Below are 14,618 nucleotides of genomic sequence, written 5' to 3'. Positions count from 1 at the left end.
AAAAGATGACGATGAAGAAGTGCTAGAGGCAGAAGTGCCCTACCTAAGTGCAATAGGCGCATTATTGTACTTAGCACAATGCACAAGACCGGATATCTCATTCGCTGTGAACTTGCTAGCTAGATATAGCTCTGTGCCAACACGTCGCCATTGGACTGGTGTTAAAGATATCTTTCGATACCTAAGTGGTACGATCGATATGGGCTTGTTCTATCCCTACAGAGAGAAGATGGATTCGGACCCATCAAGTGCCAGGGACGCCACACATGCATGGTGGATTGCGTTCCCTCTCCCCATCCCAAAACGATATAAGTGTTTTGGAAAGTTTTGCTGATGCTGGGTACCTCTCTGACCCACACAAAGGTCGCTCCCAAACTGGTTATGTTTTCACCAAGGGAAAGACCGCGATATCTTGGAGGTCTACAAAGCAGACCTTAGTCGCTACCTCTTCGAATCATGCAGAGATTATTGCTCTTCACGAAGCAGTTCGTGAATGTATATGGCTTCGATCCATAGTCACGCATGTTCGAAGCAATTGTGGTTTGAAGTCTACCACAGATGAGCCAACAAGCATTTATGAGGATAATGCTGCTTGCATTGAACAAATGAAGCAAGGCTACATCAAAGGCGACAACACCAATCACATATCGCCTAAATTCTTCTACAATCAGCAACAACAGAAGCTCCTCAAGATCAAAGTGAACCAGGTTTGATCTGAGGACAATGTGGCAGACTTGTTTACTAAGTCATTGCCCAAATCCACGTTCGAGAAACATGTGGCAAGAATTGGCTTGCGAAAATTATCTGAACTCCCATGATCGTAGTCATCAGGGGGAGGCGCAGACATCAGGGGGAGATGTCTACATGTTCGTCTCGAAACGTGAATGGTGTGTTGTGCTCTTTTTTCCCTTCGACCGAGGTTATTTTTGTCCCACTGGGTTTTTGTTACTCGGCAAGGTTTTTAACGAGGCAACGAGAGAAGCACCGCGTTTGGGCAACACAAGGGGAAGTGTTCAAGTAAACCCTATTTTGTGTTTAGCCCAAACTCTAGGTTACTTGGCCTAGTGGTAATAGGGTTTAATTAGAAGAATCTAGAGATTATCTTTCCTTGTATGATTCAGACTCTATGTATTATAATCCTCTATATAAAGAGGCCCCTATTATCAATGAGAACACACAACAAATTTCTCTCAATTTCAGTTTCTCTACAACAAACGGCTTATTATTTAAGCTAAATTATCTAAAATTGAGTCTAAGCTGTCTTCCTTAACTTGTTACATTCTTTTTTTTTTAGAAGAAATAAATTCATTAATAACTGAGAAGATTACAACGCATTAGAATGACCGGTTGTGGTCACAACACCACTACGCACATTCCTATCTAGAACCATAGTTATGGGTCCACCACAATTAGTGACATCCATGAGCCAAATGAGCCCAACCCCTAACCAAATTTCACGCCCCAAACCATGGGCTACAATGACAGAGAACCAATCCCGAGTGTTACGATACAACCTTGCTACCAACATTAAGACGAACGATTTCACCCTCTCAAGCACCGTGTCCAAATACCACCAGACCACGTGCGAGGTCAATTCACCATCACGTTGACAACCAGAAGGCACCGATCTTAGAACACATAGTTCCCGGGAATAACGCCAAAACAATGGCACCACTACCAAACCATGAATCCCAAACCCTAGCTCAGTTGAGTAGGGACTTATTGATACTAACCAAAAAACTAAACTAAAAAAGAAAACCCTAATGAAAGCCAAAATAAGACTGCTGAGACCCACAACCATGTCCCAAAGAGCCGCCACAGTATCCTTGCTAACACTCGTCCTCAAATCGATGCACGCATCCGAGCTGTCTCCCACATCAAGACTCATCTGCACTAGGCCAGCCAAGCCGCCACGAGAGCTCTACCACCATCCCAACACATCTGTAAGCCTCTACCGCTGCCAACATTCACGCCTTAACTCCATAACTGCCCAGAGCTTCCAACCGCAACAGCACAACCCACCACCGTCGATCCACCAACCAAAACCCGTCTGCACAAGCACATACCACCCCCCAAACCCATCACAAATCAGAACCAATATGGAAGACCCCCAAGTCCCCTTTCCTCGCCGATCTGAAACACTCTGATCCAGGCTCGACGGAGCAACCTAGCCCAACGATTGCCGCGACAAGATTGCCATCGTCATCTTAGCCAGATTAGAGCATCCAACAGTGATACCGCCGCCGCCCCCCAAGTCAACAAGCCATGGATAACAGCCGCATCGAATCCTCCCCACAAAAACTATCAAACCCCCGTCCGGCAGCAACCACCACACACCTGCGAAGCCAGAGGCTAGCACCGCCGCTGAGGCACCACCGGACGAGATCCACCAACAACGGACGAGATAACCCAAACTTTTGAGAAAAACCCTAGAGCTCCGAGAGAAAACGGAGTTAAGGGACTAAAATAGAATTTTCCATATGGTCGTTCAATGTTAGGGGAAAAAAAAAATCTGTTACATTCTATATAGTGACGAAGTAAAAAAAAAAAATTATTTTGAGGAGTGTTGACAAACTAAGCGGTATGTATTTAAATGACATTTGTTGCGTGTCAATGTCATATTGAAAATTGAGTTTTTTTTTTTTAATTGAAAATAAACTTTATTCTTCCTTAACTACTTGTTACATTCTATATAGTGACGAAGTAAAAAAAAAAATTATTTTGAGGAGTGTTGACAAACTAAGCGGTATGTATTTAAATGACATTTGTTGCGTGTCAATGTCATATTGAAAATTGAGTTTTTTTTTTTAAAATGAAAATGAACTTTATTCAACTGAATGAATTATGTGATGTCTTTTGTAGGTGCATTGATTCATAAATATGTATGAGAAATTAAAACTTTAAATATTTTATCGAGATGAACTAAAGAGTATGTAATCCACATTGCAGCCAACATTCATTGTGTTGTAGTTTGAGTTTAGTCATCCGCATCTAATTATGATTTATGAATGTATATGTATGTGTTCGCAAATGCTCAAGTTTTAAGACGGGAGGGGTGTTCATAGTGAGCTTTAGTAATCGATTGTTCTACAAAAAGGCAATTGAGGCATGGAGAGATGGGAGTGCATATAGTCTGATACAACTAGTTATGGTGCAATACTTTCAATTTGTGGAAAGGTTCACAAAAGCTGAAATTACTGAATGTCAATGGTGGTGGTGGAACAAAAAGTAAATCACTATTCGGTTTGTTCATGGGTTTGCTTGGATTATTGGCTGGGTATGATCCCTAGCTTCTATGCAATCTTAGCTTACAAGAACTTCAAACCTGTATATGAAACAAAATGATGGACAAAGGTGAAGCATATATTATCAGGGACGGAACCAAAAAATCATACTGGGGGGGGGGGGGGGGCTAAACAAATATATACTATGCCTACAAAAACTATTTTAAAAGCTAGGTAATTAAAGTCCGGCTAATCAAAAGGCGAGAGACTACAACAATTACATTAATTGATGGTTATATATGAGAAGTATGATCCACAATTAATTAGACCCTCATCAGGTTCTTGATTATGGGAAGTTAATGGCTGCTAGTTTGTCCCTTTCCTTTGCTGAAGTTAATGGCTGGAGTTGATAGGCTAGAGGAATTTTGTTTTCTGTTGGATCTGGGGATGTTCAAACCCCACTAACTAGATGACGAAAAGTTAAAAACTTACAACTGATCGAGTTCTGAACTAGTTGTTTAGAGAGTATCCAGAGCTCAAAACTTGAGCATATCAAAATAATTTAAAAGCAATAAAAAAGTATACAAGAAGCTATCGTCGTCAATTTGAAGTGCGCGCTTAATTGATTTGCATGCGCTTAATTGATTTGTATGCGCAAGGTTGGACAAACGAGCATGCTTGAAAAAGAATGAAATGAAAGCCAGCAATAGAAAGAACACTTGCCCGAGCTGCTGGCTTTCTTCCTTTCTCATTGAAGTCCTCATAATTTCATAGCTAAATTTACATAAACTAACTTGCTCAGGCCATTTAGGTTAAACCCAACCTAAATGCTTTCTGCACAGCTTCTGATCTTACTCCTAATTAAGTGCAGCATTCAACCCTATTCAATGATTTGAGGAATTTGATTGCATATATTAGAATTTTTTTTTTCTCTTCAGAAAAATGGAGTGGGCTGCAGCACAACTCAGCCCCACCCTAATTCTGTGTCTGCATATATATGCGCGCGTATAGGCATATATATGAGATCTGGCAAATAAAGTTGTCCATAACACACTACTACTACTTATAACAGCAAATGATAAATCTCTAATTTATGTACCTAAACAGAAGTAAATGCCCTGATCATTTCATCAAACAATAATATTAACATGCAACTAATGTGCCTATTTTGAGACATTTTGTCCACCTTGTGGCTAAGTGGCAGTAGAATTCAAGTTCATTAGGGCCATGACCGGAAACACTTCTTGCAGAACTGGTATTAATAACCTAGGGTTTTAGTTGCTCGCCTCTTCTACACACAACTGTCGAGGGGTCCGACATGAGGACATATGTGACTGATCTGTAACCAACAGATAATGTAAAATATACATGACAATAGTGCACATGGCAAATATGTCATAATTTGAAGGATGTTGACACCTTCCTGTAAATTCAAATGCTACTACCTAGCAATAGTTTCTTAATTAATGATGATTTTGATGTTGCAGGAAAAAGCCTGGCCCTGTCGATGATCACAACATGATAATTAATGCAGGTTCTCATCACTACTCTTCGATAAGAACACAAGCACATCCATATTGATGATATCTGATTGTTCATGTTCTGGTACTGGTACACCCATCCTGGTAAGATTCTTAGTGATGTCTCTTGCAAGATGAGATAATTGTTTTGTAGCGAGGAGGTTTCATGGACGTCGTACGTTTATTTGGTCATCCGCAAAGAACAAATAGTCTCTAGGTGGCATGGACATGCTTGAAGAACTGACGTTCATGAAAAGTGGAATATACGAAGAACTAACTAATATAAATCAAAGAAGAGAGTGTGTTTTTGCAGATTCCCGCGGGGGAACCGAGAATCACCGAGAGAGCAACCGTTTTCAAGCTCCATTACATGTTAATCATGAACAAAGTTCAAAGGGTAGACCAAGGTTGCCTGTCTATGACTTTCCGATGCCTAAATCAGATATTTGTAAGAGTATTGACAAAGTAGGAGCAGGGCGAGAGTAATTATTGCTTACCTTGAATGAAAGGAGATGTATGTATAATTGTATATATATACAGTGTAGGTTGGGTTGATCTTGTCTCCCTTTCATTTTCCATGTGGGCCTAAATGTAGCCTATCAAAGTTAGGAATATAAGGCTAGTATATGTGTTAGGCTTTGGGCCCATCTTGTAGAGTTAGGTCCCAGGTCTCTTTCATTGACCAGTTGATTGTGTTCTTCCGATGTTTGTGCTCGATATGCATATGGTACAAACAAAGTGAAACACAAATACCAGACTAGTACATATAGCACCTAGCCATACCCTAAATCAAAAGAGTAGAAGTGTTAATCCTGTTATGATCAAGGAAAACCTTTTTAGATTAATGAGGTAGGTTGCCTTTAGGTACTCATCCAAAAGTTCCGAAAAAGAATTCTCGACAACCCTAAATTTCATTCAATTTTTCCCAACGCATCTCCCAGATTTCATTTAAGTGCCCAAAAAACCACAGTTGATGGGAAAAATAAATTCTTAAAAGAAAAAAGAACACTTCAATTCTCGAGTTGTAGAGAGAAATTGCATCGTTGTTCTTTTCAAAATTTTCCCAATAGAAATCTTATGAAAATATATCATACAGAGGTTTCCCTTACATGCTTTAATGTATCAATACATTGAAACTGAGCAACTGAGCAAACATTTGTCATTATGATGACACCATCCAGACGTGGCACTTCTGAATTTTGTAGCAAATTAATATTCGTCAAGGCTTTGGTATTAGATGGTGGAGAAAGTCTTGCGTACGGCAGACGCAAGGAACACGTGGTACGGGCTGACCAATCAGACCCTTAGCAGGGGGTATTTTGGGTATTTCATTTAAAAAAAGCAGGGGCAGTTTCAAAATGAAAGAAAATTTTGGTGGGTTCTGATTGGGCAGTGCGGCTGCTGTATGTAAGAATTTTTCTAGATGGTGACTGAAAAACTATAAAATATGTAATTGGAATTGAAATCCAAAATCAAATCTGAGCCGTCTATTTTCCATGACTTAATTCAACGATTGGGCAGCTACAGTGCACAATACTCGTCAGCAATATGTAATTGCGGGTACTGGGTATATATAGCCGTTGCATTTGCAAGTTCAAAATTTTGAACTTGAATCTTGTACAGACCATGGACCATGACATTTCATGTTTTCTTCTCAATTTGCGTGTGTATTCTTGTCCATACATGCAATTTTGGGAGTACGAAGTAGCATAGAACCCATATACTCTTGTTCTTCTTCATCTTCTTGTGCTTCTTCTTCTTCCTTATCAAACGTCCATGACATTCAAATGGAAGAAAGAAAGCACTACCTCTTCCGTGAAATTCAATATTTCCCCCATCATACTATTTCCTTGCTGACTTCTACACTTCAAAATTTTGAGGTTACGATTGTATCCCACAAACCTGAAATCTCCATGTATTTGAAAGAGCAACTGATTGTAACTAAAGTGAATGAAACTAAACAATGCAAAGCCAAAGAGGGCCTGCTTCATTCAAAAAAGATGAAGAAACACAAAAGTAGTTGAAATTATGGCTTATTCGTTTGTTTATATGCATGCAACATAAACTAATCAAGTTTTATGACATTCTTCTTTTCATTCCAAATAAGGTCTTGTAATTGGCGTTGTTGGAGCCACTTCCTGTTTGCTCGATCCAGCCACTATCGCTATCGGCCTGGCAAGATTTTGATTGACAGTAGCCACAAAGGCCAAGCGCCTCTCTTCATATTGGCGTAACCCCTCCAGCCTCTCAGCTTCCACTTGTGCTTTCCTTTCAGGCTCCATATCCGCCACGACCTTATCCAGCCTTAACCATCCGTTGATGGTGAAAAATTCCGATTAGGAATTTGACCCAACAATTGAAGTGGACTGGAGCGGGAGCTGAACTAAGGACAATCGAGAAACTTCTATTCATCGTTGACCTGATGATGATGAAGCGGAGACCTCTCTTCGCTTCATAACCTGCCTTCGCTTCGTAACCTCCCTCCGCTTCGTAACCTATCTCTATTTTGTAACCTCTCTTCGCTATGTTACCTCCCTCCGCTTCGTAACCTCCTTGTCACCTCTCTCCGCTTCGTAATCTCCCTCCGCTTCGTCACCTTTCTTCGCTCTGTAATCTCTCTCAGCTCCATAACCTCTCTCCGCTTTGTAACCTCTCTCCGCTTCGTAACCTCTCTTCACTTCGTAGCTTTGATGACGAAGCGGAGACTCCTCTTCATCGTCAGTGCGAGGAGGGGGATATCTGCAAAAGACCCTCTGATGCCTAAGTTATTATATTTCTGAGTTGAGTGGAGAAGTCTCAACTAGAGTTCGATGCCATACCTGGTCGTTTTGTCCCTATTTATAGGCGACTTACGGCTTGGGCTGCAAGTAAACTTGCATGGCAAGTTACTAGTGACTTAGGCGGCAAGTCACTATTAAGACTATATTTACTCCTGCAATAATGGTCTTATTGGCGGCCATGATTGCCATACTGAATGCTGCATTGATAGTCCCATTTATAGCTACAATAATAATCGCATTTACTGTTGCTATTACTTTCCTTTAATTGCCTTAATTATAAGGCTCAAAATGTTGACCATCCCCACACCATCCCTGCGCTCTCGCCTTCTTCATCCACTTGGAAACACTGGCACTAGCAGCCTCCTTTATCTTGTCAATGAAAGCTGGAGAGTTTACATAGTTATCAACAACATGGTCAGCTCCCTGCTTATACTTAAACCTCATAGCAACAGGATGTGCAGCAACCTCCTCTCGCAGATTCCCACCTATTCCAGCAAACCCTCAATCTGATCAGACAGCTCACCAACCCGAGTCTGGGAGTTGCTGAGCTTTAACTCTGGGCTCTTCCGCTGCTCCTCCATAGTCTCAAGCCGGAGTAGCGTAGTAGTGAGCTCCCCAACTTTAAGTCTCAGAACCGGTAGCTCAGTAAGATCCACGTCTTGCTTCCTCAACTCAATCTTCTTGTTGCGCCTCATTCTTCTCTTCTAATTCATCTATATACTTCTGGCCAAGAACACCAGCTTTCCTCTCATTAGCAAGGGCATGCTTCACGGACATGTTGTCATGTTCTTTCAGAGTCTCTTTCATTGCCACCCTCTTGGCCTCCAACTTAGCCTGCAGCTTGTTCCTAGCCTCAATCGAAACGCTTAGTCTATTACCAGCATGATAGTTCATACAAACAGTCAGCCCACAAAACAACAACCCGTCTTAGCACAATTCAACATTTCAAAACATAGAACCCAAAATTTAGAGCAAAATCAATCACTTTCGCTCATCAGCTTCCCCTGAGCAACAACAAAGTCTGCTAGCTCATCACCAACATCGATAAGAGGGAGGCTCCGCGAGCAATGCTGCAAATCCGCTACCATCTGAGGAATGCAATCTTCCTCGATAACTCTCTTCTTCAGACTCTTGGAAAGTTTTCGTGAAGCAACATATCGCTTCAGGTGCGCACCGATAGACGTGCAAGACCCCTGAGACGATGGCCCGGAGGACTGGAAAGACTTCGACCCCCCAGGTTGGGACCTTCCTTGGCTGGACTGCCTCGAGTGGCCAGCATCTCTAGTCCTGGCTCTCTTGGCAAGCTGAGGGCTAATTGAGACCCCTTTCATCTAGACCTATAAATGGACCGGATTTTGATCCGGACCCGCTCCAGATCCGTGACTATTGGACGGGTTTGGATCGAAAGTTTTAATCCGTTGATCCGTTAATGATCCGAATCCGTTAACCCGTTTATTTAACGGATCAAATACGGATCTAGGTCGATCCGATCCGTTAATGATCCGGCCCGTTTTTGTAATAATAAAATATTATTTTTTTATTAATATATATATATTTTTTTTTAAATATAAAATATAAAATATGAAGAATTTCTAATACAATTTTTTTGCAGAAATCTAAGGGAAAATCTATCACCCAAGATTCCAAGAAGCATTAAGAATTTTGATAATGTAATTTTACTTTTGGTGATACTTTTCATGTTGTTTTAATATTATATTAATATCTTATGAGGTATCATGATATAAATTTAATATTACTATTTAAAATTTTAAAATATTTGAAATTATAACGGGTCGGATTAGCGGATCGGGTATCCGTTAACCCGGCGGATACGGATTTGGATCGAGCTATCAACGATCCGCCGGGTTAACGGAGCGGGTTTGGATTGAATTTTTTTTTAAGTAAACGGATTTGGATTTAGGTCGATCCGATCCAAATCCGGTCCATTTACAGGTCTACTTTCATCATATCCCCCAGCCTAAGCAATTTCCTCTTCTTTTGGACAACTGTCGGTGTCGGTTCGACAAGGGTGGCCCTTTCCACCATTTCATGACCACTTTTAACAGCATTCTGTGGCGCCGAGACCTCCACCAACCGAGCAGTGTCGGTATCACCACCTCCTTCAACTTGTACTTCTTAGGCCGGTGTTTCTTGCACCCCAACCTCCGCTGTCGCTTCCCTCTGACCACCGCTTCCCTGAATTCTTTCCCTCTCCAAATCTGCCTCTTCCTCTCGCCTCAGCGCAACCAACTTCTAAGCAGCAAAACCTGTCCCTTCCCGAGAATGTCCTGCTCTCAGTTTGCGGCTTCCTTCATATAGAGCTCAACATCAATATCTTCTCCTTCTTCCTCTTCATTACCTCCTCCCATATCTTCGGTAGGCAAATCGTCGAAATTGATACTGAGATACTCTGCGGTGGAAATTCCTCGAACTCTTCCACAACAACCTGGAGATCTACTTCCCCATCACGGCGAACAATATCACCAAAAGGCAAACTCACGTCGTGCCTCTGAGCCTTAAGCTCATCTTTGGCGAGACCCAAAACCAAATCATGATCCGCCATATCATTATAGACACTCTTCTCCCTCTTGTTCTACTCTTTGGCCTTGTTCTCCAGCATCTTAACTACAAAACAATGAAACAAAGCGTTAGCAACACAAGACATGCTGGTTAAACAATCACAGCTACACATTCACCATAAACAATACTCACTCGATTTCCTACTCAACCCATACTCTTCCAGCACAGTTAAGTGATAGACACAAGCCATACGCCTGTATATACTCGGTTTTCTAGTTCCCTTACCAAAAAACTTCACGACCCTGTATATACGTTTCCTTTCCAGGTCGGTCAATTCATTCGACTGGGGGACTACAACATACACATACAGATGTTAATTAGAACCTATACAACATAACATCATGCTAGCCTACAATAGTTATCACAACACAAGAGGGCAGAAACCTACTCAAAAGTTGGAATTCGCAGGACATAGGAGGCAAATCCTCATTTCGCCAACCCTTGCTGGCTATCATAACTCTGCCCCTCTACAATCGCACCATACTTCCCAGCCTTCATGGTGACACACTCGCTATCGCCTTTCTTTGTTGAATACTGCAACTTATAACAGGCACTGATCTCGTGATGGGTGGGAAATTGCCCATTGGAGACACTCCAAACCACAAAGGTACCAAGCAGTTGCTTGAGGGTGTTAGACGACACCTGACCGATAGCTAGATTAAGACAAAACAAAATATACTGCAACGTACCAACCAGGTAGCAGTAGTGACAGCCCACACCTAAATTGGTACTTATACATGGTGGTACAACCCTATTCAGGGTGACTCGTCATCTCCCCCTCTCGCAAGTGGCGCAGCTTTACCTTATTTGGGATCCTCCAGTTTCTTTTAAACTCTCGGATCTCGTACTAAGTCATGTTATTGCCAGGCTGGTCGATAGGAGTCTCGTCACATAAACACCACCGGCCATCGTCACCCATGACTATGGTACTTGCCGGTATCGGCTGGGTACCAGAGCCCCATTCATCCCCTCCTCTATTGATAGTCAGCGGGCGCTTCAACCCTCTCTTTTGCTTTTGCCTTACTAGCCCACTTGGAACCTATCACCTAAATCTGCCAATAGGTACGGATGTCAGTCAATTTCTCAGTCTAAACTTCCTATACCCAAAACACAGCCATACCCAAACCCCTATTATACCCAGAATTCGGTTAACACATAATCGCACAAGCCAGGGTTAGAATCAAGAATATTACCCTCTCAAACAAAGGACATCGACCTCTAAACCACCATCATTAACACAATACCCAGCCTATCTATTCACAATACTTAGCCTATCTATTTCAACAATAGCAGAACAAAAGCATACTCATTCAAATTCAAAAAGTTCGTACCTTTGGGTGAATTTCTGAGGGGAATGTTGAAACTTCACAGGCGGTAGCAAATGCTTTAAAGCTTCTTCAAAACACCAAAAATGACAAAAGGTACTACTTTCTATAGTACAAAATTCACTTTTTAGAAATTTTCTCAACTTTCCTTCTTTTGGATACACTGCACTCTCTGCAAATTTCTGCACTACGTACGCCAAAATGAGGGAAGGAACAGTCCTTTTTTCCTCTCGTCCTTTATTTATATACCACAAATAGCAACCGATCATGACCGTCTATGCTACCGGGGCCACGATCCCACGATCCAGCCACATGTCAGCCCAAAAAGGGAATAATCATGAGCATGTGCAGCCGTCCTTATAAACGGCACACATGCATTTATGGAACGTTACAAAAGTCAAACATCCCTCCACTAGCGCACGACCGACCGATCACAGTCCTCCATGTGGCGTCATTCAAAAACCAAGAAACCACCAGGCATATGAAAAGACAAAGTATGCACAACTGTCGCCAACTACTCTCGGTTCATTTAGCTCCCCGGTCCATACCTCCCTTGGGCATGGACTTGGGGGATTGGGAATACCAACAGTGAGACCAGTCTCGGTAGGCAACAAGTCTCATATTATTGGTATTCATCTCACCAAAACAAACTCCCTACCCAAGGGACTCTTGACCAGGGACTTGGAGGACTTGTTCATACCTCTTATATAATATGCCAATAATACCAACAAAACAAGACTAATTGCCAAATACCCACCAGCAGGGCCTAATGGGACCACCGCGATGTGACCGCTCAGGTTGGCACATCCCCAGCGTGGACATATTCCAAAGATAGCATGCCTCTCCCACATCTGAAATGAACAGGACTCAACGTCATCCAACGCTTATATAAGGCCAAAAACCTTCCACAATAGGTAAGTTCTCTAATCTAATTCTTCTCTCGATATTGCCAACCTTTACTGACTTAAGCATCGGATAGTTTTAGGCTGACAAACTAGGTCTCTCTCTCTCTCTGACTTTAGTTGTGTTTGACATATTGCGAGAAGAGAAGGAGGCGAGACCAAATAAATCTGTGATCCCAGACTTCGTTGGCGACCAGCTCTCGGAAGACCCCGGGAACAGAAGCTTTCATTCTAGACTCTGCAATGGGCAGTGTGTCGGATGCTAATCAATAACATAAACTCTTACGCGCAAACAATTTTATTACATGGAAAGACTTTGGAGATCAGCTTAAAGGACTTAGAGAGTGTAACGGGCGTGAAGAATGCCGGAACACTACTCGAGCTACATGGTGAAATTGCAAATGAGGACCCCTTGTTACAACTCAGAAATAATATTCGGCAGAGTGATGACAAGAGAACAAGGATATAAGGAATACATTGAGAAATTCAGATTTAGTTGATGACACGTTTAAATCATTGTTTGTGTTATTTGCAATAAGCACATTGCTCTACCCTTCAACCTCAACTGCCGTCAATCAAAAGTTCAATGATGATTCATGCTACTATATAGTCCTATATAAATCATTTAAATAACACAAGATGCAATTTTCAATTTGAGATTATAATAGTCCTGCCTATATGATATCCTCCACGCCTGTGAAAGTAGAAGAACCATTGAACTAGATCCTCAGTCCATATAGAAATTGTTAGAAATCCCAAATTTAAAGCCTAAAGACGCTGAGTGGTCCAATCAGTACAGGAATCGACCAAGATCCCAAAACCAAATCCAAATTCGACGTGGATTCGAAACTCGTATCCTAGATGCACCCAAATCCTGAAAACCACCAATGCCCGCCGCAGCTATAAGGCCATCTCCAATCGTGGTGGTTTAAATTTTTAGACATACATTATGAAAATACTAATAATCCAAATAGTAAGGTCTATAATTTGCCCAACTCGAACTGTTCGGGGTTAAATTATAATTTGTCCAACAACAATTATATGTGGTAGACCAATCTACAACCTTTCTCCATCCATTTATGATCTACAACATGGTCTAAATGTAGACCAACCTTTATCCTTTAGACCCTCAATTATTATTATTATTATTATTATTATTATTATTATTATTATTGTAATAGACTCTACATTGTTGGAGATAGGTTTTCGAATTATAAGTTCTGAAAGGTGGACTTTAATTAGACCCAGGATTGGAGATGGCAAGCTAGACCAATTTCGAGCCCAAAACAGATGTTGTTGGATTTTTTTTTGAAGAGAAAAAGAGAATGACAAAGAAAAGCCTCTGGGGCAACCACAGTTAAGGTGATCAAGATTAAAAGCTGAAGAAGCATAGCTTAGGATATTCTTGACCCAAATAACGGGAGAAGAGAGACCATTACCATTAGAGGTAATAGTGTCCTCCATGAAATTAGCTTCGGGGGACATAGGAGAGAAGGAAATGACTTCAAACTCACAAGCAAGGAGTGTCAAAGACATTGTTGATACAGCTGATGACAATATTAGAGTCACCTTCTATAAATATTTTTTAATACCCCGGAAATTAGTTATTAATTTTCCTGTGATTTCCAGAATTTATTAAGTTGGTTGTTTGTACGATTAGTTGATTCAGGGGTGAAATGAAAGTATTTCAGACGAATAATTACTTGAAACATTTTATTTTCGAGGGGTCAACGGGTGACTTTTTATTCGTTAGGTTTCTCCGAAAACTTTCTTCACGAATGTTGAAGAGTGCGTCGATACAAGTTTGTGGACATGCATCACTCAAAATTTGGAAATCGTATGAAGAAGTCATGGTTAACGTACGAAAAAATTTCTATTTTCGAAAATTTTCCTATAAATAGAAATATTTTCCATATTTTTTCATAGAAACCTAAACTTTCCAAATTTAGAAATTTTCTCTTCGTTCTCTCTCATCTTCTAAAACCCTAGACCCGGTTGTTTTACCTATGATCTGACCCAGTTCCAGTTTCTTTTTTCGGCCATCTCTGGTAGTGCCATCGGCCCAGAACAACTCGCCGTCACCTCGCCGACCTACCCCAGCCAATGGTTGTCACCGAAAGCCACTGTACGCGGCGGATTGAAGCCAGAAACTTTGGCGGCTGTAGACCAGACTTCATCTTCATTTTTCAGCAACTTCACGGCTTGAAACCAATTGAGTTTTGAAGCTCTCCTCCTCCTGATCAGATCCATACAAGCCTTGAAGCTTGAATAGGAGTAGTAGTGGCCG

This window comes from Rosa rugosa, chromosome 7, assembly GCF_958449725.1.
Source record: "Rosa rugosa chromosome 7, drRosRugo1.1, whole genome shotgun sequence".
NCBI lineage: Eukaryota > Viridiplantae > Streptophyta > Magnoliopsida > Rosales > Rosaceae > Rosa > Rosa rugosa.
This window is presented reverse-complemented; position numbering follows the sequence as displayed.